The 20894-nt window shown below is 51.6% G+C and overlaps 46 non-coding genes across 46 annotated transcripts; 15 read left to right on the top strand and 31 right to left on the bottom strand.

Moving 5' to 3' along the window:
- Window positions 1-6272: 6272 nt before the first annotated feature.
- Trnav-aac (transfer RNA valine (anticodon AAC)) lies at window positions 6273-6345 on the bottom strand. Its single transcript has one exon. It is a non-coding gene; the product is annotated as a tRNA-Val (tRNA).
- A 157-nt stretch (window positions 6346-6502) lies between these two features.
- Window positions 6503-6575, bottom strand: Trnav-cac (transfer RNA valine (anticodon CAC)). Its single transcript has one exon. It is a non-coding gene; the product is annotated as a tRNA-Val (tRNA).
- A 402-nt stretch (window positions 6576-6977) lies between these two features.
- Window positions 6978-7049, top strand: Trnap-agg (transfer RNA proline (anticodon AGG)). The gene has a single exon. It is a non-coding gene; the product is annotated as a tRNA-Pro (tRNA).
- Window positions 7050-7242: 193 nt separating this feature from the next.
- Window positions 7243-7315, bottom strand: Trnav-aac (transfer RNA valine (anticodon AAC)). Its single transcript has one exon. It is a non-coding gene; the product is annotated as a tRNA-Val (tRNA).
- A 157-nt stretch (window positions 7316-7472) lies between these two features.
- Trnav-cac (transfer RNA valine (anticodon CAC)) lies at window positions 7473-7545 on the bottom strand. The gene has a single exon. It is a non-coding gene; the product is annotated as a tRNA-Val (tRNA).
- Window positions 7546-7947: 402 nt separating this feature from the next.
- On the top strand, window positions 7948-8019 carry Trnap-agg (transfer RNA proline (anticodon AGG)). The gene has a single exon. It is a non-coding gene; the product is annotated as a tRNA-Pro (tRNA).
- A 193-nt stretch (window positions 8020-8212) lies between these two features.
- Window positions 8213-8285, bottom strand: Trnav-aac (transfer RNA valine (anticodon AAC)). Its single transcript has one exon. It is a non-coding gene; the product is annotated as a tRNA-Val (tRNA).
- A 157-nt stretch (window positions 8286-8442) lies between these two features.
- Trnav-cac (transfer RNA valine (anticodon CAC)) lies at window positions 8443-8515 on the bottom strand. Its single transcript has one exon. It is a non-coding gene; the product is annotated as a tRNA-Val (tRNA).
- A 402-nt stretch (window positions 8516-8917) lies between these two features.
- Window positions 8918-8989, top strand: Trnap-agg (transfer RNA proline (anticodon AGG)). Its single transcript has one exon. It is a non-coding gene; the product is annotated as a tRNA-Pro (tRNA).
- A 193-nt stretch (window positions 8990-9182) lies between these two features.
- Trnav-aac (transfer RNA valine (anticodon AAC)) lies at window positions 9183-9255 on the bottom strand. The gene has a single exon. It is a non-coding gene; the product is annotated as a tRNA-Val (tRNA).
- Window positions 9256-9412: 157 nt separating this feature from the next.
- Window positions 9413-9485, bottom strand: Trnav-cac (transfer RNA valine (anticodon CAC)). The gene has a single exon. It is a non-coding gene; the product is annotated as a tRNA-Val (tRNA).
- A 402-nt stretch (window positions 9486-9887) lies between these two features.
- Trnap-agg (transfer RNA proline (anticodon AGG)) lies at window positions 9888-9959 on the top strand. Its single transcript has one exon. It is a non-coding gene; the product is annotated as a tRNA-Pro (tRNA).
- A 193-nt stretch (window positions 9960-10152) lies between these two features.
- On the bottom strand, window positions 10153-10225 carry Trnav-aac (transfer RNA valine (anticodon AAC)). The gene has a single exon. It is a non-coding gene; the product is annotated as a tRNA-Val (tRNA).
- A 157-nt stretch (window positions 10226-10382) lies between these two features.
- Window positions 10383-10455, bottom strand: Trnav-cac (transfer RNA valine (anticodon CAC)). Its single transcript has one exon. It is a non-coding gene; the product is annotated as a tRNA-Val (tRNA).
- A 402-nt stretch (window positions 10456-10857) lies between these two features.
- On the top strand, window positions 10858-10929 carry Trnap-agg (transfer RNA proline (anticodon AGG)). Its single transcript has one exon. It is a non-coding gene; the product is annotated as a tRNA-Pro (tRNA).
- Window positions 10930-11122: 193 nt separating this feature from the next.
- On the bottom strand, window positions 11123-11195 carry Trnav-aac (transfer RNA valine (anticodon AAC)). Its single transcript has one exon. It is a non-coding gene; the product is annotated as a tRNA-Val (tRNA).
- A 157-nt stretch (window positions 11196-11352) lies between these two features.
- Window positions 11353-11425, bottom strand: Trnav-cac (transfer RNA valine (anticodon CAC)). Its single transcript has one exon. It is a non-coding gene; the product is annotated as a tRNA-Val (tRNA).
- Window positions 11426-11827: 402 nt separating this feature from the next.
- Trnap-agg (transfer RNA proline (anticodon AGG)) lies at window positions 11828-11899 on the top strand. The gene has a single exon. It is a non-coding gene; the product is annotated as a tRNA-Pro (tRNA).
- Window positions 11900-12092: 193 nt separating this feature from the next.
- On the bottom strand, window positions 12093-12165 carry Trnav-aac (transfer RNA valine (anticodon AAC)). The gene has a single exon. It is a non-coding gene; the product is annotated as a tRNA-Val (tRNA).
- A 157-nt stretch (window positions 12166-12322) lies between these two features.
- On the bottom strand, window positions 12323-12395 carry Trnav-cac (transfer RNA valine (anticodon CAC)). Its single transcript has one exon. It is a non-coding gene; the product is annotated as a tRNA-Val (tRNA).
- A 402-nt stretch (window positions 12396-12797) lies between these two features.
- Window positions 12798-12869, top strand: Trnap-agg (transfer RNA proline (anticodon AGG)). The gene has a single exon. It is a non-coding gene; the product is annotated as a tRNA-Pro (tRNA).
- Window positions 12870-13062: 193 nt separating this feature from the next.
- Window positions 13063-13135, bottom strand: Trnav-aac (transfer RNA valine (anticodon AAC)). The gene has a single exon. It is a non-coding gene; the product is annotated as a tRNA-Val (tRNA).
- Window positions 13136-13292: 157 nt separating this feature from the next.
- Trnav-cac (transfer RNA valine (anticodon CAC)) lies at window positions 13293-13365 on the bottom strand. The gene has a single exon. It is a non-coding gene; the product is annotated as a tRNA-Val (tRNA).
- Window positions 13366-13767: 402 nt separating this feature from the next.
- Window positions 13768-13839, top strand: Trnap-agg (transfer RNA proline (anticodon AGG)). Its single transcript has one exon. It is a non-coding gene; the product is annotated as a tRNA-Pro (tRNA).
- Window positions 13840-14032: 193 nt separating this feature from the next.
- Trnav-aac (transfer RNA valine (anticodon AAC)) lies at window positions 14033-14105 on the bottom strand. The gene has a single exon. It is a non-coding gene; the product is annotated as a tRNA-Val (tRNA).
- Window positions 14106-14262: 157 nt separating this feature from the next.
- Window positions 14263-14335, bottom strand: Trnav-cac (transfer RNA valine (anticodon CAC)). Its single transcript has one exon. It is a non-coding gene; the product is annotated as a tRNA-Val (tRNA).
- Window positions 14336-14737: 402 nt separating this feature from the next.
- Trnap-agg (transfer RNA proline (anticodon AGG)) lies at window positions 14738-14809 on the top strand. The gene has a single exon. It is a non-coding gene; the product is annotated as a tRNA-Pro (tRNA).
- A 193-nt stretch (window positions 14810-15002) lies between these two features.
- Window positions 15003-15075, bottom strand: Trnav-aac (transfer RNA valine (anticodon AAC)). The gene has a single exon. It is a non-coding gene; the product is annotated as a tRNA-Val (tRNA).
- A 157-nt stretch (window positions 15076-15232) lies between these two features.
- On the bottom strand, window positions 15233-15305 carry Trnav-cac (transfer RNA valine (anticodon CAC)). The gene has a single exon. It is a non-coding gene; the product is annotated as a tRNA-Val (tRNA).
- A 402-nt stretch (window positions 15306-15707) lies between these two features.
- Trnap-agg (transfer RNA proline (anticodon AGG)) lies at window positions 15708-15779 on the top strand. The gene has a single exon. It is a non-coding gene; the product is annotated as a tRNA-Pro (tRNA).
- A 193-nt stretch (window positions 15780-15972) lies between these two features.
- Trnav-aac (transfer RNA valine (anticodon AAC)) lies at window positions 15973-16045 on the bottom strand. Its single transcript has one exon. It is a non-coding gene; the product is annotated as a tRNA-Val (tRNA).
- Window positions 16046-16202: 157 nt separating this feature from the next.
- Window positions 16203-16275, bottom strand: Trnav-cac (transfer RNA valine (anticodon CAC)). The gene has a single exon. It is a non-coding gene; the product is annotated as a tRNA-Val (tRNA).
- A 402-nt stretch (window positions 16276-16677) lies between these two features.
- Trnap-agg (transfer RNA proline (anticodon AGG)) lies at window positions 16678-16749 on the top strand. Its single transcript has one exon. It is a non-coding gene; the product is annotated as a tRNA-Pro (tRNA).
- Window positions 16750-16942: 193 nt separating this feature from the next.
- On the bottom strand, window positions 16943-17015 carry Trnav-aac (transfer RNA valine (anticodon AAC)). The gene has a single exon. It is a non-coding gene; the product is annotated as a tRNA-Val (tRNA).
- Window positions 17016-17172: 157 nt separating this feature from the next.
- Window positions 17173-17244, bottom strand: Trnav-cac (transfer RNA valine (anticodon CAC)). The gene has a single exon. It is a non-coding gene; the product is annotated as a tRNA-Val (tRNA).
- A 400-nt stretch (window positions 17245-17644) lies between these two features.
- On the top strand, window positions 17645-17716 carry Trnap-agg (transfer RNA proline (anticodon AGG)). Its single transcript has one exon. It is a non-coding gene; the product is annotated as a tRNA-Pro (tRNA).
- A 192-nt stretch (window positions 17717-17908) lies between these two features.
- Trnav-aac (transfer RNA valine (anticodon AAC)) lies at window positions 17909-17980 on the bottom strand. The gene has a single exon. It is a non-coding gene; the product is annotated as a tRNA-Val (tRNA).
- Window positions 17981-18137: 157 nt separating this feature from the next.
- On the bottom strand, window positions 18138-18210 carry Trnaa-cgc (transfer RNA alanine (anticodon CGC)). Its single transcript has one exon. It is a non-coding gene; the product is annotated as a tRNA-Ala (tRNA).
- A 401-nt stretch (window positions 18211-18611) lies between these two features.
- Trnap-agg (transfer RNA proline (anticodon AGG)) lies at window positions 18612-18683 on the top strand. Its single transcript has one exon. It is a non-coding gene; the product is annotated as a tRNA-Pro (tRNA).
- A 193-nt stretch (window positions 18684-18876) lies between these two features.
- Trnav-aac (transfer RNA valine (anticodon AAC)) lies at window positions 18877-18949 on the bottom strand. The gene has a single exon. It is a non-coding gene; the product is annotated as a tRNA-Val (tRNA).
- Window positions 18950-19105: 156 nt separating this feature from the next.
- Trnav-cac (transfer RNA valine (anticodon CAC)) lies at window positions 19106-19178 on the bottom strand. Its single transcript has one exon. It is a non-coding gene; the product is annotated as a tRNA-Val (tRNA).
- A 401-nt stretch (window positions 19179-19579) lies between these two features.
- On the top strand, window positions 19580-19651 carry Trnap-agg (transfer RNA proline (anticodon AGG)). The gene has a single exon. It is a non-coding gene; the product is annotated as a tRNA-Pro (tRNA).
- Window positions 19652-19844: 193 nt separating this feature from the next.
- On the bottom strand, window positions 19845-19917 carry Trnav-aac (transfer RNA valine (anticodon AAC)). Its single transcript has one exon. It is a non-coding gene; the product is annotated as a tRNA-Val (tRNA).
- A 156-nt stretch (window positions 19918-20073) lies between these two features.
- On the bottom strand, window positions 20074-20146 carry Trnav-cac (transfer RNA valine (anticodon CAC)). Its single transcript has one exon. It is a non-coding gene; the product is annotated as a tRNA-Val (tRNA).
- A 404-nt stretch (window positions 20147-20550) lies between these two features.
- Trnap-agg (transfer RNA proline (anticodon AGG)) lies at window positions 20551-20622 on the top strand. The gene has a single exon. It is a non-coding gene; the product is annotated as a tRNA-Pro (tRNA).
- A 193-nt stretch (window positions 20623-20815) lies between these two features.
- Trnav-aac (transfer RNA valine (anticodon AAC)) lies at window positions 20816-20888 on the bottom strand. Its single transcript has one exon. It is a non-coding gene; the product is annotated as a tRNA-Val (tRNA).
- Window positions 20889-20894: the final 6 nt, after the last annotated feature.

Here is a 20894-nt window from a genome sequence, read left to right as displayed (position 1 = left end):
CACACACGACAGTTCTTTTGTCAGCCTGGAGCCCATCACAGCCGAGGGCTCAAGAAGTCTTCGGGGTGCTCGAGAGGGTGTCTGCCGTAGCACCCCTAACGAGATAGCGGCGTTTCGCGCAGTCGTTATTGCAAGTCATATCAGCAAAAGCAATCACTTTCTCAGCAGCAGGCAGTGCGAGCCCAGCGGCAGCTCTACATGAAGGTACCAGTAGCCCAGGAAGGCCGCCGACCGCGGGAATTCGCGCCGCCCCCATCCCGCCAGCGTACACGAGACTTCCAGGGCACCCTGGACGACATCGAGGGCCTGGAATATTTGGCATTCGCCGTGTCACAGGGCTCGTTGGTCCAAGTCTGCCTGCAGCGGCCGTGGCGTGCGGTTGTCTGTGCTTCGCGCTTCGGCTGGCTTGTTTACTTCTGCGGGGTAAGTCGCTCGCTAGCAGCGGTTATTCTTGCGTTTGTGGAATGACGTTGATAATTCAGTGATGGCACATACTATGAGGAAAGACACCTTGAAGTTAACGTTCGATAACACGTTTGCCCGACCAACATCCTTCGAAATCGAGGATTTCCTCGAAGAAGTAATGAAAATTGGCCTCGATGAGATTATCGGTATACATTTGTCGATTCTGTCTAGCATCGTTTATATCAAGATGAGAGATGCCGAGTTTTGTGACAAATTAGTTGCCTCCTTTAGTTCTGGTTTGAAGTTTAAGCATAGTGATGGCAATGTGGGTGTGGTTACTGTTTCTCACGCCGGGCTTGGACTTCGAACAATTCGCATTTTTGAACTACCGTTTGAGGTCCCAGCAGAACAGATAAACGTTGCGATATCGCCGTATGGCAAAGTTTTGAGCAACTTTGCAGAACGTTGGTCTCCGGCGCATAAGTATCCGGTACTGAATGGCGTCAGGCAGCTTAAAGTTGACTTGCAACGACATATTCCGTCGTACGTCACGGTTTGTGGGTACCGTGCCGTCGTAATGTATGATGGCCAACCTAGAACATGTGCCAGATGTAACTCGACGGGACATGTTCGTGCGGAATGTTTACAGCGTCGTGTAGTTCAACTGCCAACCGGAGAGAGTGTTAGCCCTCCCGCGATGTCAACATTACAGCCATCGTACGTGTCGGTTGCCCGCGGTGAGCCGTCAATACAACCGATTCGCGATAAACCTGCCGGACCCAGTTCCGTCGTTAATGTGACGTCTCCGGACACGCCAGTCGCGTCCGAGATGGCTGCTTCTGAAACACATGAAACTAACAGGACCGGTGAGATGGCGGTGGACCAGCCCTCACGGGGTGCCGAGTTGGTGGAGGTGTCCATGGCTCCTGCTCCCATGTCTGAACGAGTCGCTGAAACGATGCCCAACTCCGACACAGTAATACGTGGTAATCGATCTCCGAAGAAAAATAAAAAGCGGAGGATGGCTCACCAAGGTGCGGAAGATACAGCACCGAGCTTGCGGGGAAAGGCTAAATTAATCGGTCAGAATTTAAAAGAAGGGCCCGCAGACGCTGCCGCCTCGCCTTCGCGCTCGCGGGACACAACACGATCAGACGACACCATGTCGGAGACTCCCACGATATACGACAGCGGACCAGACGAGACGCCAACTCAGCAAACTGAGCCACAGAATACGAATCCACCAGTTACTGAGCCAGTAGGCACCCTTTGCTCTCCCAATTGGGCGGACGAGTTTGAAACGAACGAAGCTGATGTAGAGATGCAGGAGGATTCCACACCCTCGACCGGCTCCTTGCCCCCCGTATCAGCGGTTGATGGACACAACGTCCACGTGGCCATGGCTACTCAAACGACCGACACGGTCAGCGCCTCCAATTGAAGGCTGTATGACGCACCCTATCGTTTGCTCCTTTTGTACCAAACATCTATGACCACCTTGCAGGCCTACAAGATCCTGACTCTCAATATCAATAAGATACGCAGTGATTTGAATCTGAAGAACTTACAAGACTTGTTATACGCAGCCGACATCGATATAGCCATGCTCCAGGAAGTGAGTGAGATCAGGTTAGACCGCATAGCAGGGTATAACGCTTTCGTGAACCCTGGCAACGGTTTCGAACTTGGAACAGCATTACTGTTAAAAGAAGGGATCATTGCAAATTGTGAGGCCAAACTGGTGACCGGCAGAGGGATAGCAGTCACTGTCAATAACATCAGACTGATTAATATTTACGCACCTTCTGGGTCCAGTAATAGGCAACACCGTGCAGAATTTTTTCGCCACGAGATCCTTCCGCTCTTCGGGACCAACTACAGTGATGTCATTTTTGGCGGCGATTTCAATTGTGTGCTTCGTCAAATCGATCAAACTCCTCACTTTAATCGGTGTGTCGAATTAGAACAGATCATTCAAGAACTCCGCTTCACTGACACTTGGACGCACATGCACGGAGTGGAAGTGGGTTTTACGCATGTTACCAATCATTCGGCAAGTAGGTTAGATAGAATTTACATATCGCGTAATTTAACGCAACACCTGCTACACACCGAAATATGGCCAACTGTATTTTCCGACCATGCTGCCTATATCTGCACCGTCAACATGCAAAAACAGGAAACATACCGGGGTCGAGGGTTATGGAAGTTCAACATCGCACATTTGCATGATCCTGCATGTCGAGAAGCCTTCCTGTCCACCTGGACGGCATGTGAACGCAAATTCAGATCCTACAACTCCGCGATCGAGTGGTGGCTCAAATGCGCCAAACCACAAATTAGGAAAACTTTAATGTTTTACTCCCGTCAGAAAAGTCTGTGGCACAAACGGACCATGGAATTTTACTTTCAGTGTCTTCGGGAGTTGTATGAATTTGACGCGACCGTTATCGGCAATTTTGCAAAGATCAAAAGAATTCAGGCGAAACTTTTAACGCTGCAACGGAAACAGTTGGAAGGTTTTCAAATTCGGGCGCGAGTTCCTAAGACGGTGCAAGAAGAAGAGGCTGCCATGTATCACATGTTACGTGAAAGTCGACGAGGCAGTCGGAAAATCATTACACACATCCGAACCAGCGCCGGGGCAATAGTTACTAAACAAAGTGAAATTATGCGTGCGATTGAAGAGTACTATCGAGACCTGATGTCCAATAAAATGACAGATGATACCGTGTTTGCGGAGTTTGCGACAAATTTATCACGGAAACTCAGCCCCACAGAGGCGACTCAGCTGATGACAGAGGTGACAGAAGACGAATTAACAGACGTTATCCTAAGGAGTCCGAAGAATAAATCTCCTGGTTGCGATGGAATACCTGCAGAAGTATATCAAACCTTCTGGCCGCAGATGAAATCGAAACTCCTTGCAATATGTAAAGAACTAATGAACCCACAAAACGTTATTCCGCAGGAATTTCGACAAGGAATTGTTGTCTTACTGCCCAAGACCCCGTGCAGTAACGACCTCACTAACCTGCGACCTCTCACGTTATTAAATAGTGATTATAAACTATTCGCCCGTGTTCTGAGCCAACGGCTCAAAACTGTCATGACCACAATCACAGGACAGTATCAAACGAGTGTCGGTAGAGATAGATCTATTTACCACACGCTCACGGATTACAGAGATGTCATTGCCGTAGCGGAGGCTTGCAAGTTAAAATGCGCCCTCGTCATGATAGACTTTGCAAAAGCGTTCGACAGGGTGAGCCATCGTTTCCTTTTCCGCGTCATGCAGGAATTGGGGTTTCCGCACCAGTTCACCCAAGTACTCGACAATCTGATCCGTAATAGTACGTCGCGAATTCAAATTAATGGTCGCCTCAGTGGCGCTATTGATATCGAGTGTTCGGTGAGGCAAGGCTGTCCGATGTCGATGGCTCTCTTTGCCATCGCCATAGAACCTCTGCTCGCTACGCTAACTGCACATTTGCAGGGATTGGAAATCAATAGCCAGAAGATTGTGTGCCGTGCGTACGCAGATGATGTCGGCTTTCTTGTCGTGAACGCGCAAGAAGTGCGGTCCTCACTTCAAATACTTCAACGATATGAGGCGGTATCTGGGGCGAAGGTGAACTGGCAAAAATCCGGACTCATGAATGTCGGACGGGGAATACATCTACCCAATAATGCCCGATTACGAGAAATTACCAGTATAAAGTGCTTAGGACTTGAGTTTCGGCGGAAGATACAGAATACCATTGCTGTTAATTATAGAGCTTTACTTCATAAGGTTAGGGCATGTGTACAACTGCATAGCATGAGGAAACTGAATGCTCTCCAAAAAACTGAACTGGTTAACACTTATATCCTCTCGAAGATTAACTATGTCGCCAAAGTGTTGCCTCTTCCCAGTGGCATTGCACATAGAATGCTGTCTGCCCTGGGCCACTTTGTGACCAGAGGCAATATCTTCAAAGTTAAATATGTTACGTTGACGCTCCCTCCTCGGAAGGGCGGATTGAACCTCACAGATGTCTATAAAAAGGCATAGGCGCTCTATCTAAGCAGTATGTATAAGCTATGGACAAAATCTCCACACTGTCTCACTGCTCACCTTCTCAACGAAATCTCCCCAGCGAACCTCAACCCCCCGATTGATGTACATCATATTCCACAAGACCTTTATCATTTAAAATACTTCCTGCTTGAATATAGTTATGCTCGAACAAGAATTCCGGCGAAGGAAATGACGGTGGTGAAGCAACTTTATAAGACTTTGATCGAGTCCACCTCCAGGAATAACATCGAAGACAAATATACAGCTCACAATTGGCGGGTCATTTGGGATAATATTCATTCACGCCATTTACCGTCTCACGTGCGAGCGTCTTGGTATCTCACGGTGAATCGTAAAATAGCTACCAATGCCAGGCTCCATTCCATTCATCTGGCCGATTCACCCTTATGCAACACTTGCCAGGTACAAGATAGCGAGGAACACCGATTTGTCTGCGAAAAAGTGCGAGATGTTTGGGCGGTCATACGACAGTTGTTGGCGAGCATCACTAGAACAAGCCCTGCGACCATAACGCCAGCTGACTTCCTCACTCCGGAGGTCGTGCCGTACCCGCAGACCAAAAGAAATTCCGTAAACTGGCTTAAAGGCCACACAGTTTACTATCTTTTCAATGTGAACGAAACGAGTAAAGAAGACTTTCTCCTGTATTTAATGATACAGCACCACCGACTACAGAAGACTAAAAACTATAAAGCTCATTTTGCAAACTTTTTAAGTCACACGATCATTTCACAGCCAGTATAGGATGGAGTGCTTAAAGCCATTTCTTCCGACATGGTGGATTCCGTTCTTCCTTCGGACGCCCGAAGTGAAGACCAAAGAAGAACGTGCGGGACAGACTAATTTACGAGTGCGTCACTTGGATCATTCGTCACGTTCAGAAATTAACAGAATGTTTGTAGTAGCGCGTTCCGTATCATTGGCGGATGCCCTGCACAGAACTGCGTTTCCTAGTTTCTTAATTGTAACAGTCGACCCGATGGAGAGAAATAACGATAGAAGACTTTTAATTTATATTTTTCATTCAGTACTAACTCTGATTTGTGGGGTGAGTCGCACTCATGCGGTGCAAAGTGCACGGATTCCCGGCTCTCCTGAATACATATGAAAATGGACATGTTCATTTACACTGCAAATGGATGCAACATTTCGTCTCCGGACTAATTTCTGTTTTTATGTTACTGGCGGCGGAGTCAAGCCGCAGCATTTCTTCAGTACGCACATGAGGTAGGGTGCCGTGGTGACAGTTACGGTGGGAGACAGGATGGCCAGGCCTCAGATTGCATGACCCCTGCCCTCCTTGCCTCTCCCTGCTTGTTACCGCATTTTCAAAATGAAAATATGGAAAAAAATATAAAAAAAAATAATAAAAAATAAAAAAAAAATAAAAAAAAGGGGTATGATTCCTGCTTCGGGTGCAATTTAGAAAAAAAAAACAAAAAAAAAAAAAAAAAAAAAGGGGGGTATGATTCCTGCTTCGGGAAAAAAAAAAAAAAAAAAAAAAAAAGTGGTAGAGAAAAAAAAACAAAAAAAAAGGGGTATGATTCCTGCTTAGGGTGCAGGAGGTCCCGGGTTCAAATCCCGGACGAGCCCTAGCGTTTTGTGCAAACTGATCGCACGTCAGTGGCTGAGTCAGCGCAAAAAGCTCGCCGTCAATATCAAATGAATTTCTTATTCGATGTGAGCAATTGACACTCGGGTCCGACGCGTGAAGGCGATTACGAAGGTTTCGGGTACAGATGGTAGCAGATACATTTAGTACGTCTTGCTTAAAGTGATGAAAAAGTGTTTCCGCCCGGGATCGAACCGGGGACCTTCTGCGTGTTAGGCAGACGTGATAACCGCTACACCACGGAAACTGCTTGTGTGCACCTTACTTCACAGACAACTTATAGTGATGTTGCCATCGTAACTAAAAAATTCAATAAATGTGGTACTTGCAAACGAAGGGACATGCAGCAGATCCACACACGACGTGGCTCATTGGAGGACAATACGACATAGGCAGGAAAATACTGTTCCCGCCCGGGATCGAACCGGGGACCTTCTGCGTGTGAAGCAGACGTGATAACCGCTACACTACGGAAACGACGGACCCGAGGAGTCCATCCTAGTTCACTCGAACTTGCCTCAGACTTTCTCTCGTCCGCGAATGCACACACGACAGTTCTTTTGTCAGCCTGGAACCCATCACAGCCGAGGGCTCAAGAAGTCTTCGGGGTGCTCGAGAGGGTGTCTGCCGTAGCACCCCTAACGAGATAGCGGCGTTTCGCGCAGTCGTTATTGCAAGTCATATCAGCAAAAGCAATCACTTTCTCAGCAGCAGGCAGTGCGAGCCCAGCGGCAGCTCTACATGAAGGTACCAATAGCCCAGGAAGGCCGCCGACCGCGGGAATTCGCGCCGCCCCCATCCCGCCAGCGTACACGAGACTTCCAGGGCACCCTGGACGACATCGAGGGACTGGAATATTTGGCATTCGCCGTGTCACAGGGCTCGTTGGTCTAGGGGTATGATTCCTGCTTAGGGTGCAGGAGGTCCCGGGTTCAAATCCCGGACGAGCCCTAGCGTTTTGTGCAAACTGATCGCACGTCAGTGGCTGAGTCAGCGCAAAAAGCTCGCCGTCAATATCAAATGAATTTCTTATTCGATGTGAGCAATTGACACTCGGGTCCGACGCGTGAAGGCGATTACGAAGGTTTCGGGTACAGATGGTAGCAGATACATTTAGTACGTCTTGCTTAAAGTGATGAAAAAGTGTTTCCGCCCGGGATCGAACCGGGGACCTTCTGCGTGTTAGGCAGACGTGATAACCGCTGCACCACGGAAACTGCTTGTGTGCACCTTACTTCACAGACAACTTATAGTGATGTTGCCATCGTAACTAAGAAATTCAATAAATGTGGTACTTGCAAACGAAGGGACATGCAGCAGATCCACACACGACGTGGCTCATTGGAGGACAATACGACATAGGCAGGAAAATACTGTTCCCGCCCGGGATCGAACCGGGGACCTTCTGCGTGTGAAGCAGACGTGATAACCGCTACACTACGGAAACGACGGACCCGAGGAGTCCATCCTAGTTCACTCGAACTTGCCTCAGACTTTCTCTCGTCCGCGAATGCACACACGACAGTTCTTTTGTCAGCCTGGAACCCATCACAGCCGAGGGCTCAAGAAGTCTTCGGGGTGCTCGAGAGGGTGTCTGCCGTAGCACCCCTAACGAGATAGCGGCGTTTCGCGCAGTCGTTATTGCAAGTCATATCAGCAAAAGCAATCACTTTCTCAGCAGCAGGCAGTGCGAGCCCAGCGGCAGCTCTACATGAAGGTACCAATAGCCCAGGAAGGCCGCCGACCGCGGGAATTCGCGCCGCCCCCATCCCGCCAGCGTACACGAGACTTCCAGGGCACCCTGGACGACATCGAGGGACTGGAATATTTGGCATTCGCCGTGTCACAGGGCTCGTTGGTCTAGGGGTATGATTCCTGCTTAGGGTGCAGGAGGTCCCGGGTTCAAATCCCGGACGAGCCCTAGCGTTTTGTGCAAACTGATCGCACGTCAGTGGCTGAGTCAGCGCAAAAAGCTCGCCGTCAATATCAAATGAATTTCTTATTCGATGTGAGCAATTGACACTCGGGTCCGACGCGTGAAGGCGATTACGAAGGTTTCGGGTACAGATGGTAGCAGATACATTTAGTACGTCTTGCTTAAAGTGATGAAAAAGTGTTTCCGCCCGGGATCGAACCGGGGACCTTCTGCGTGTTAGGCAGACGTGATAACCGCTACACCACGGAAACTGCTTGTGTGCACCTTACTTCACAGACAACTTATAGTGATGTTGCCATCGTAACTAAAAAATTCAATAAATGTGGTACTTGCAAACGAAGGGACATGCAGCAGATCCACACACGACGTGGCTCATTGGAGGACAATACGACATAGGCAGGAAAATACTGTTCCCGCCCGGGATCGAACCGGGGACCTTCTGCGTGTGAAGCAGACGTGATAACCGCTACACTACGGAAACGACGGACCCGAGGAGTCCATCCTAGTTCACTCGAACTTGCCTCAGACTTTCTCTCGTCCGCGAATGCACACACGACAGTTCTTTTGTCAGCCTGGAACCCATCACAGCCGAGGGCTCAAGAAGTCTTCGGGGTGCTCGAGAGGGTGTCTGCCGTAGCACCCCTAACGAGATAGCGGCGTTTCGCGCAGTCGTTATTGCAAGTCATATCAGCAAAAGCAATCACTTTCTCAGCAGCAGGCAGTGCGAGCCCAGCGGCAGCTCTACATGAAGGTACCAATAGCCCAGGAAGGCCGCCGACCGCGGGAATTCGCGCCGCCCCCATCCCGCCAGCGTACACGAGACTTCCAGGGCACCCTGGACGACATCGAGGGACTGGAATATTTGGCATTCGCCGTGTCACAGGGCTCGTTGGTCTAGGGGTATGATTCCTGCTTAGGGTGCAGGAGGTCCCGGGTTCAAATCCCGGACGAGCCCTAGCGTTTTGTGCAAACTGATCGCACGTCAGTGGCTGAGTCAGCGCAAAAAGCTCGCCGTCAATATCAAATGAATTTCTTATTCGATGTGAGCAATTGACACTCGGGTCCGACGCGTGAAGGCGATTACGAAGGTTTCGGGTACAGATGGTAGCAGATACATTTAGTACGTCTTGCTTAAAGTGATGAAAAAGTGTTTCCGCCCGGGATCGAACCGGGGACCTTCTGCGTGTTAGGCAGACGTGATAACCGCTGCACCACGGAAACTGCTTGTGTGCACCTTACTTCACAGACAACTTATAGTGATGTTGCCATCGTAACTAAGAAATTCAATAAATGTGGTACTTGCAAACGAAGGGACATGCAGCAGATCCACACACGACGTGGCTCATTGGAGGACAATACGACATAGGCAGGAAAATACTGTTCCCGCCCGGGATCGAACCGGGGACCTTCTGCGTGTGAAGCAGACGTGATAACCGCTACACTACGGAAACGACGGACCCGAGGAGTCCATCCTAGTTCACTCGAACTTGCCTCAGACTTTCTCTCGTCCGCGAATGCACACACGACAGTTCTTTTGTCAGCCTGGAACCCATCACAGCCGAGGGCTCAAGAAGTCTTCGGGGTGCTCGAGAGGGTGTCTGCCGTAGCACCCCTAACGAGATAGCGGCGTTTCGCGCAGTCGTTATTGCAAGTCATATCAGCAAAAGCAATCACTTTCTCAGCAGCAGGCAGTGCGAGCCCAGCGGCAGCTCTACATGAAGGTACCAATAGCCCAGGAAGGCCGCCGACCGCGGGAATTCGCGCCGCCCCCATCCCGCCAGCGTACACGAGACTTCCAGGGCACCCTGGACGACATCGAGGGACTGGAATATTTGGCATTCGCCGTGTCACAGGGCTCGTTGGTCTAGGGGTATGATTCCTGCTTAGGGTGCAGGAGGTCCCGGGTTCAAATCCCGGACGAGCCCTAGCGTTTTGTGCAAACTGATCGCACGTCAGTGGCTGAGTCAGCGCAAAAAGCTCGCCGTCAATATCAAATGAATTTCTTATTCGATGTGAGCAATTGACACTCGGGTCCGACGCGTGAAGGCGATTACGAAGGTTTCGGGTACAGATGGTAGCAGATACATTTAGTACGTCTTGCTTAAAGTGATGAAAAAGTGTTTCCGCCCGGGATCGAACCGGGGACCTTCTGCGTGTTAGGCAGACGTGATAACCGCTGCACCACGGAAACTGCTTGTGTGCACCTTACTTCACAGACAACTTATAGTGATGTTGCCATCGTAACTAAGAAATTCAATAAATGTGGTACTTGCAAACGAAGGGACATGCAGCAGATCCACACACGACGTGGCTCATTGGAGGACAATACGACATAGGCAGGAAAATACTGTTCCCGCCCGGGATCGAACCGGGGACCTTCTGCGTGTGAAGCAGACGTGATAACCGCTACACTACGGAAACGACGGACCCGAGGAGTCCATCCTAGTTCACTCGAACTTGCCTCAGACTTTCTCTCGTCCGCGAATGCACACACGACAGTTCTTTTGTCAGCCTGGAACCCATCACAGCCGAGGGCTCAAGAAGTCTTCGGGGTGCTCGAGAGGGTGTCTGCCGTAGCACCCCTAACGAGATAGCGGCGTTTCGCGCAGTCGTTATTGCAAGTCATATCAGCAAAAGCAATCACTTTCTCAGCAGCAGGCAGTGCGAGCCCAGCGGCAGCTCTACATGAAGGTACCAATAGCCCAGGAAGGCCGCCGACCGCGGGAATTCGCGCCGCCCCCATCCCGCCAGCGTACACGAGACTTCCAGGGCACCCTGGACGACATCGAGGGACTGGAATATTTGGCATTCGCCGTGTCACAGGGCTCGTTGGTCTAGGGGTATGATTCCTGCTTAGGGTGCAGGAGGTCCCGGGTTCAAATCCCGGACGAGCCCTAGCGTTTTGTGCAAACTGATCGCACGTCAGTGGCTGAGTCAGCGCAAAAAGCTCGCCGTCAATATCAAATGAATTTCTTATTCGATGTGAGCAATTGACACTCGGGTCCGACGCGTGAAGGCGATTACGAAGGTTTCGGGTACAGATGGTAGCAGATACATTTAGTACGTCTTGCTTAAAGTGATGAAAAAGTGTTTCCGCCCGGGATCGAACCGGGGACCTTCTGCGTGTTAGGCAGACGTGATAACCGCTACACCACGGAAACTGCTTGTGTGCACCTTACTTCACAGACAACTTATAGTGATGTTGCCATCGTAACTAAAAAATTCAATAAATGTGGTACTTGCAAACGAAGGGACATGCAGCAGATCCACACACGACGTGGCTCATTGGAGGACAATACGACATAGGCAGGAAAATACTGTTCCCGCCCGGGATCGAACCGGGGACCTTCTGCGTGTGAAGCAGACGTGATAACCGCTACACTACGGAAACGACGGACCCGAGGAGTCCATCCTAGTTCACTCGAACTTGCCTCAGACTTTCTCTCGTCCGCGAATGCACACACGACAGTTCTTTTGTCAGCCTGGAACCCATCACAGCCGAGGGCTCAAGAAGTCTTCGGGGTGCTCGAGAGGGTGTCTGCCGTAGCACCCCTAACGAGATAGCGGCGTTTCGCGCAGTCGTTATTGCAAGTCATATCAGCAAAAGCAATCACTTTCTCAGCAGCAGGCAGTGCGAGCCCAGCGGCAGCTCTACATGAAGGTACCAATAGCCCAGGAAGGCCGCCGACCGCGGGAATTCGCGCCGCCCCCATCCCGCCAGCGTACACGAGACTTCCAGGGCACCCTGGACGACATCGAGGGACTGGAATATTTGGCATTCGCCGTGTCACAGGGCTCGTTGGTCTAGGGGTATGATTCCTGCTTAGGGTGCAGGAGGTCCCGGGTTCAAATCCCGGACGAGCCCTAGCGTTTTGTGCAAACTGATCGCACGTCAGTGGCTGAGTCAGCGCAAAAAGCTCGCCGTCAATATCAAATGAATTTCTTATTCGATGTGAGCAATTGACACTCGGGTCCGACGCGTGAAGGCGATTACGAAGGTTTCGGGTACAGATGGTAGCAGATACATTTAGTACGTCTTGCTTAAAGTGATGAAAAAGTGTTTCCGCCCGGGATCGAACCGGGGACCTTCTGCGTGTTAGGCAGACGTGATAACCGCTACACCACGGAAACTGCTTGTGTGCACCTTACTTCACAGACAACTTATAGTGATGTTGCCATCGTAACTAAAAAATTCAATAAATGTGGTACTTGCAAACGAAGGGACATGCAGCAGATCCACACACGACGTGGCTCATTGGAGGACAATACGACATAGGCAGGAAAATACTGTTCCCGCCCGGGATCGAACCGGGGACCTTCTGCGTGTGAAGCAGACGTGATAACCGCTACACTACGGAAACGACGGACCCGAGGAGTCCATCCTAGTTCACTCGAACTTGCCTCAGACTTTCTCTCGTCCGCGAATGCACACACGACAGTTCTTTTGTCAGCCTGGAACCCATCACAGCCGAGGGCTCAAGAAGTCTTCGGGGTGCTCGAGAGGGTGTCTGCCGTAGCACCCCTAACGAGATAGCGGCGTTTCGCGCAGTCGTTATTGCAAGTCATATCAGCAAAAGCAATCACTTTCTCAGCAGCAGGCAGTGCGAGCCCAGCGGCAGCTCTACATGAAGGTACCAATAGCCCAGGAAGGCCGCCGACCGCGGGAATTCGCGCCGCCCCCATCCCGCCAGCGTACACGAGACTTCCAGGGCACCCTGGACGACATCGAGGGACTGGAATATTTGGCATTCGCCGTGTCACAGGGCTCGTTGGTCTAGGGGTATGATTCCTGCTTAGGGTGCAGGAGGTCCCGGGTTCAAATCCCGGACGAGCCCTAGCGTTTTGTGCAAACTGATCGCACGTCAGTGGCTGAGTCAGCGCAAAAAGCTCGCCGTCAATATCAAATGAATTTCTTATTCGATGTGAGCAATTGACACTCGGGTCCGACGCGTGAAGGCGATTACGAAGGTTTCGGGTACAGATGGTAGCAGATACATTTAGTACGTCTTGCTTAAAGTGATGAAAAAGTGTTTCCGCCCGGGATCGAACCGGGGACCTTCTGCGTGTTAGGCAGACGTGATAACCGCTACACCACGGAAACTGCTTGTGTGCACCTTACTTCACAGACAACTTATAGTGATGTTGCCATCGTAACTAAAAAATTCAATAAATGTGGTACTTGCAAACGAAGGGACATGCAGCAGATCCACACACGACGTGGCTCATTGGAGGACAATACGACATAGGCAGGAAAATACTGTTCCCGCCCGGGATCGAACCGGGGACCTTCTGCGTGTGAAGCAGACGTGATAACCGCTACACTACGGAAACGACGGACCCGAGGAGTCCATCCTAGTTCACTCGAACTTGCCTCAGACTTTCTCTCGTCCGCGAATGCACACACGACAGTTCTTTTGTCAGCCTGGAACCCATCACAGCCGAGGGCTCAAGAAGTCTTCGGGGTGCTCGAGAGGGTGTCTGCCGTAGCACCCCTAACGAGATAGCGGCGTTTCGCGCAGTCGTTATTGCAAGTCATATCAGCAAAAGCAATCACTTTCTCAGCAGCAGGCAGTGCGAGCCCAGCGGCAGCTCTACATGAAGGTACCAATAGCCCAGGAAGGCCGCCGACCGCGGGAATTCGCGCCGCCCCCATCCCGCCAGCGTACACGAGACTTCCAGGGCACCCTGGACGACATCGAGGGACTGGAATATTTGGCATTCGCCGTGTCACAGGGCTCGTTGGTCTAGGGGTATGATTCCTGCTTAGGGTGCAGGAGGTCCCGGGTTCAAATCCCGGACGAGCCCTAGCGTTTTGTGCAAACTGATCGCACGTCAGTGGCTGAGTCAGCGCAAAAAGCTCGCCGTCAATATCAAATGAATTTCTTATTCGATGTGAGCAATTGACACTCGGGTCCGACGCGTGAAGGCGATTACGAAGGTTTCGGGTACAGATGGTAGCAGATACATTTAGTACGTCTTGCTTAAAGTGATGAAAAAGTGTTTCCGCCCGGGATCGAACCGGGGACCTTCTGCGTGTTAGGCAGACGTGATAACCGCTACACCACGGAAACTGCTTGTGTGCACCTTACTTCACAGACAACTTATAGTGATGTTGCCATCGTAACTAAAAAATTCAATAAATGTGGTACTTGCAAACGAAGGGACATGCAGCAGATCCACACACGACGTGGCTCATTGGAGGACAATACGACATAGGCAGGAAAATACTGTTCCCGCCCGGGATCGAACCGGGGACCTTCTGCGTGTGAAGCAGACGTGATAACCGCTACACTACGGAAACGACGGACCCCAGGAGTCCATCCTAGTTCACTCGAACTTGCCTCAGACTTTCTCTCGTCCGCGAATGCACACACGACAGTTCTTTTGTCAGCCTGGAACCCATCACAGTCGAGGGCTCAAGAAGTCTTCGGGGTGCTCGAGAGGGTGTCTGCCGTAGCACCCCTAACGAGATAGCGGCGTTTCGCGCAGTCGTTATTGCAAGTCATATCAGCAAAAGCAATCACTTTCTCAGCAGCAGGCAGTGCGAGCCCAGCGGCAGCTCTACATGAAGGTACCAATAGCCCAGGAAGGCCGCCGACCGCGGGAATTCGCGCCGCCCCCATCCCGCCAGCGTACACGAGACTTCCAGGGCACCCTGGACGACATCGAGGGACTGGAATATTTGGCATTCGCCGTGTCACAGGGCTCGTTGGTCTAGGGGTATGATTCCTGCTTAGGGTGCAGGAGGTCCCGGGTTCAAATCCCGGACGAGCCCTAGCGTTTTGTGCAAACTGATCGCACGTCAGTGGCTGAGTCAGCGCAAAAAGCTCGCCGTCAATATCAAATGAATTTCTTATTCGATGTGAGCAATTGACACTCGGGTCCGACGCGTGAAGGCGATTACGAAGGTTTCGGGTACAGATGGTAGCAGATACATTTAGTACGTCTTGCTTAAAGTGATGAAAAAGTGTTTCCGCCCGGGATCGAACCGGGGACCTTCTGCGTGTTAGGCAGACGTGATAACCGCTACACCACGGAAACTGCTTGTGTGCACCTTACTTCACAGACAACTTATAGTGATGTTGCCATCGTAACTAAAAAATTCAATAAATGTGGTACTTGCAAACGAAGGGACATGCAGCAGATCCACACACGACGTGGCTCATTGGAGGACAATACGACATAGGCAGGAAAATACTGTTCCCGCCCGGGATCGAACCGGGGACCTTCTGCGTGTGAAGCAGACGTGATAACCGCTACACTACGGAAACGACGGACCCCAGGAGTCCATCCTAGTTCACTCGAACTTGCCTCAGACTTTCTCTCGTCCGCGAATGCACACACGACAGTTCTTTTGTCAGCCTGGAACCCATCACAGTCGAGGGCTCAAGAAGTCTTCGGGGTGCTCGAGAGGGTGTCTGCCGTAGCACCCCTAACGAGATAGCGGCGTTTCGCGCAGTCGTTATTGCAAGTCATATCAGCAAAAGCAATCACTTTCTCAGCAGCAGGCAGTGCGAGCCCAGCGGCAGCTCTACATGAAGGTACCAATAGCCCAGGAAGGCCGCCGACCGCGGGAATTCGCGCCGCCCCCATCCCGCCAGCGTACACGAGACTTCCAGGGCACCCTGGACGACATCGAGGGACTGGAATATTTGGCATTCGCCGTGTCACAGGGCTCGTTGGTCTAGGGGTATGATTCCTGCTTAGGGTGCAGGAGGTCCCGGGTTCAAATCCCGGACGAGCCCTAGCGTTTTGTGCAAACTGATCGCACGTCAGTGGCTGAGTCAGCGCAAAAAGCTCGCCGTCAATATCAAATGAATTTCTTATTCGATGTGAGCAATTGACACTCGGGTCCGACGCGTGAAGGCGATTACGAAGGTTTCGGGTACAGATGGTAGCAGATACATTTAGTACGTCTTGCTTAAAGTGATGAAAAAGTGTTTCCGCCCGGGATCGAACCGGGGACCTTCTGCGTGTTAGGCAGACGTGATAACCGCTACACCACGGAAACTGCTTGTGTGCACCTTACTTCACAGACAACTTATAGTGATGTTGCCATCGTAACTAAGAAATTCAATAAATGTGGTACTTGCAAACGAAGGGACATGCAGCAGATCCACACACGACGTGGCTCATTGGAGGACAATACGACATAGGCAGGAAAATACTGTTCCCGCCCGGGATCGAACCGGGGACCTTCTGCGTGTGAAGCAGACGTGATAACCGCTACACTACGGAAACGACGGACCCGAGGAGTCCATCCTAGTTCACTCGAACTTGCCTCAGACTTTCTCTCGTCCGCGAATGCACACACGACAGTTCTTTTGTCAGCCTGGAACCCATCACAGCCGAGGGCTCAAGAAGTCTTCGGGGTGCTCGAGAGGGTGTCTGCCGTAGCACCCCTAACGAGATAGCGGCGTTTCGCGCAGTCGTTATTGCAAGTCATATCAGCAAAAGCAATCACTTTCTCAGCAGCAGGCAGTGCGAGCCCAGCGGCAGCTCTACATGAAGGTACCAATAGCCCAGGAAGGCCGCCGACCGCGGGAATTCGCGCCGCCCCCATCCCGCCAGCGTACACGAGACTTCCAGGGCACCCTGGACGACATCGAGGGACTGGAATATTTGGCATTCGCCGTGTCACAGGGCTCGTTGGTCTAGGGGTATGATTCCTGCTTAGGGTGCAGGAGGTCCCGGGTTCAAATCCCGGACGAGCCCTAGCGTTTTGTGCAAACTGATCGCACGTCAGTGGCTGAGTCAGCGCAAAAAGCTCGCCGTCAATATCAAATGAATTTCTTATTCGATGTGAGCAATTGACACTCGGGTCCGACGCGTGAAGGCGATTACGAAGGTTTCGGGTACAGATGGTAGCAGATACATTTAGTACGTCTTGCTTAAAGTGATGAAAAAGTGTTTCCGCCCGGGATCGAACCGGGGACCTTCTGCGTGTTAGGCAGACGTGATAACCGCTACACCACGGAAACTGCTTGTGTGCACCTTACTTCACAGACAACTTATAGTGATGTTGCCATCGTAACTAAGAAATTCAATAAATGTGGTACTTGCAAACGAAGGGACATGCAGCAGATCCACACACGACGTGGCTCATTGGAGGACAATACGACATAGGCAGGAAAATACTGTTCCCGCCCGGATCGAACCGGGGACCTTCTGCGTGTGAAGCAGACGTGATAACCGCTACACTACGGAAACGACGGACCCGAGGAGTCCATCCTAGTTCACTCGAACTTGCCTCAGACTTTCTCTCGTCCGCGAATGCACACACGACAGTTCTTTTGTCAGCCTGGAACCCATCACAGCCGAGGGCTCAAGAAGTCTTCGGGGTGCTCGAGAGGGTGTCTGCCGTAGCACCCCTAACGAGATAGCAGCGTTTCGCGCAGTCGTTATTGCAAGTCATATCAGCAAAAGCAATCACTTTCTCAGCAGCAGGCAGTGCGAGCCCAGCGGCAGCTCTACATGAAGGTACCAATAGCCCAGGAAGGCCGCCGACCGCGGGAATTCGCGCCGCCCCATCCCGCCAGCGTACACGAGACTTCCAGGGCACCCTGGACGACATCGAGGGACTGGAATATTGGCATTCGCCGTGTCACAGGGCTCGTTGGTCTAGGGGTATGATTCCTGCTTAGGGTGCAGGAGGTCCCGGGTTCAAATCCCGGACGAGCCCTAGCGTTTTGTGCAAACTGATCGCACGTCAGTGCTGAGTCAGCGCAAAAAGCTCGCCGTCAATATCAAATGAATTTCTTATTCGATGTGAGCAATTGACACTCGGGTCCGACGCGTGAAGGCGATTACGAAGGTTTCGGGTACAGATGGTAGCAGATACATTTAGTACGTCTTGCTTAAAGTGATGAAAAAGTGTTTCCGCCCGGGATCGAACCGGGACCTTCTGCGTGTTAGGCAGACGTGATAACCGCTACACCACGGAAACTGCTTGTGTGCACCTTACTTCACAGACAACTTATAGTGATGTTGCCATCGTAACTAAAAAATTCAATAAATGTGGTACTTGCAAACGAAGGGACATGCAGCAGATCCACACACGACGTGGCTCATTGGAGGACAATACGACATAGGCAGGAAAATACTGTTCCCGCCCGGGATCGAACCGGGGACCTTCTGCGTGCGAAGCAGACGTGATAACCGCTACACTACGGAAACGACGGACCCCAGGAGTCCATCCTAGTTCACTCGAACTTGCCTCAGACTTTCTCTCGTCCGCGAATGCACACACGACAGTTCTTTTGTCAGCTGGAACCCATCACAGCCGAGGGCTCAAGAAGTCTTCGGGGTGCTCGAGAGGGTGTCTGCCGTAGCACCCCTAACGAGATAGCGGCGTTTCGCGCAGTCGTTATTGCAAGTCATATCAGCAAAAGCAATCACTTTCTCAGCAGCAGGCAGTGCGAGCCCAGCGGCAGCTCTACATGAAGGTACCAATAGCCCAGGAAGGCCGCCGACCGCGGGAATTCGCGCCGCCCCCATCCCGCCAGCGTACACGAGACTTCCAGGGCACCCTGGACGACATCGAGGGACTGGAATATTTGGCATTCGCCGTGTCACAGGGCTCGTTGGTCTAGGGGTATGATTCCTGCTTAGGGTGCAGGAGGTCCCGGGTTCAAATCCCGGACGAGCCCTAGCGTTTTGTGCAAACTGATCGCACGTACGTGGCTGAGTCAGCGCAAAAAGCTCGCCGTCAATATCAAATGAATTTCTTATTCGATGTGAGCAATTGACACTCGGGTCCGACGCGTGAAGGCGATTACCGAAGGTTTCGGGTACAGATGGTAGCAGATACATTTAGTACGTCTTGCTTAAGTGATGAAAAAGTGTTTCCGCCCGGGATCGAACCGGGGACCTTCTGCGTGTTAGGCAGACGTGATAACCGCTACACCACGGAAACTGCTTGTGTGCACCTTACTTCACAGACAACTTATAGTGATGTTGCCATCGTAACTAAAAAATTCAATAAAGTGGTACTTGCAAACGAAGGGACATGCAGCAGATCCACACACGACGTGGCTCATTGGAGGACAATACGACATAGGCAGGAAAATACTGTTCCCGCCCGGGATCGAACCGGGGACCTTCTGCGTGTGAAGCAGACGTGATAACCGCTACACTACGGAAACGACGGACCCGAGGAGTCCATCCTAGTTCACTCGAACTTGCCTCAGACTTTCTCTCGTCCGCGAATGCACACACGACAGTTCTTTTGTCAGCCTGGAACCCATCACAGCCGAGGGCTCAAGAAGTCTTCGGGGTGCTCGAGAGGGTGTCTGCCGTAGCACCCTAACGAGATAGCGGCGTTTCGCGCAGTCGTTATTGCAAGTCATATCAGCAAAAGCAATCACTTTCTCAGCAGCAGGCAGTGCGAGCCCAGCGGCAGCTCTACATGAAGGTACCAATAGCCCAGGAAGGCCGCCGACCGCGGGAATTCGCGCCGCCCCCATCCCGCCAGCGTACACGAGACTTCCAGGGCACCCTGGACGACATCGAGGGACTGGAATATTTGGCATTCGCCGTGTCACAGGGCTCGTTGGTCTAGGGGTATGATTCCTGCTTAGGGTGCAGGAGGTCCCGGGTTCAAATCCCGGACGAGCCCTAGCGTTTTGTGCAAACTGATCGCACGTCAGTGGCTGAGTCAGCGCAAAAAGCTCGCCGTCAATATCAAATGAATTTCTTATTCGATGTGAGCAATTGACACTCGGGTCCGACGCGTGAAGGCGATTACGAAGGTTTCGGGTACAGATGGTAGCAGATACATTTAGTACGTCTTGCTTAAAGTGATGAAAAAGTGTTTCCGCCCGGGATCGAACCGGGGACCTTCTGCGTGTTAGGCAGACGTGATAACCGCTACACCACGGAAACTGCTTGTGTGCACCTTACTTCACAGACAACTTATAGTGATGTTGCCATCGTAACTAAAAAATTCAATAAATGTGGTACTTGCAACGAAGGGACATGCAGCAGATCCACACACGACGTGGCTCATTGGAGGACAATACGACATAGGCAGGAAAATACTGTTCCCGCCCGGGATCGAACCGGGGACCTTCTGCGTGTGAAGCAGACGTGATAACCGCTACACTACGGAAACGACGGACCCCAGGAGTCCATCCTAGTTCACTCGAACTTGCCTCAGACTTTCTCTCGTCCGCGAATGCACACACGACAGTTCTTTTGTCAGCCTGGAACCCATCACAGTCGAGGGCTCAAGAAGTCTTCGGGGTGCTCGAGAGGGTGTCTGCCGTAGCACCCCTAACGAGATAGCGGCGTTTCGCGCAGTCGTTATTGCAAGTCATATCAGCAAAAGCCAATCACTTTCTCAGCAGCAGGCAGTGCGAGCCCAGCGGCAGCTCTACATGAAGGTACCAATAGCCCAGGAAGGCCGCCGACCGCGGGAATTCGCGCCGCCCCCCATCCCGCCAGCGTACACGAGACTTCCAGGGCACCCTGGACGACATCGAGGGACTGGAATATTTGGCATTCGCCGTGTCACAGGGCTCGTTGGTCTAGGGGTATGATTCCTGCTTAGGGTGCAGGAGGTCCCGGGTTCAAATCCCGGACGAGCCCTAGCGTTTTGTGCAAACTGATCGCACGTCAGTGGCTGAGTCAGCGCAAAAAGCTCGCCGTCAATATCAAATGAATTTCTTATTCGATGTGAGCAATTGACACTCGGGTCCGACGCGTGAAGGCGATTACGAAGGTTTCGGGTACAGATGGTAGCAGATACATTTAGTACGTCTTGCTTAAAGTGATGAAAAAGTGTTTCCGCCCGGGATCGAACCGGGGACCTTCTGCGTGTTAGGCAGACGTGATAACCGCTACACCACGGAAACTGCTTG

Source organism: Schistocerca serialis, chromosome 2, assembly GCF_023864345.2.
Source record: "Schistocerca serialis cubense isolate TAMUIC-IGC-003099 chromosome 2, iqSchSeri2.2, whole genome shotgun sequence".
Classification (NCBI taxonomy): domain Eukaryota; kingdom Metazoa; phylum Arthropoda; class Insecta; order Orthoptera; family Acrididae; genus Schistocerca; species Schistocerca serialis.
Note: the sequence above shows the minus strand (reverse complement) of the source record. Positions and strands in the feature narration are given on the sequence as shown.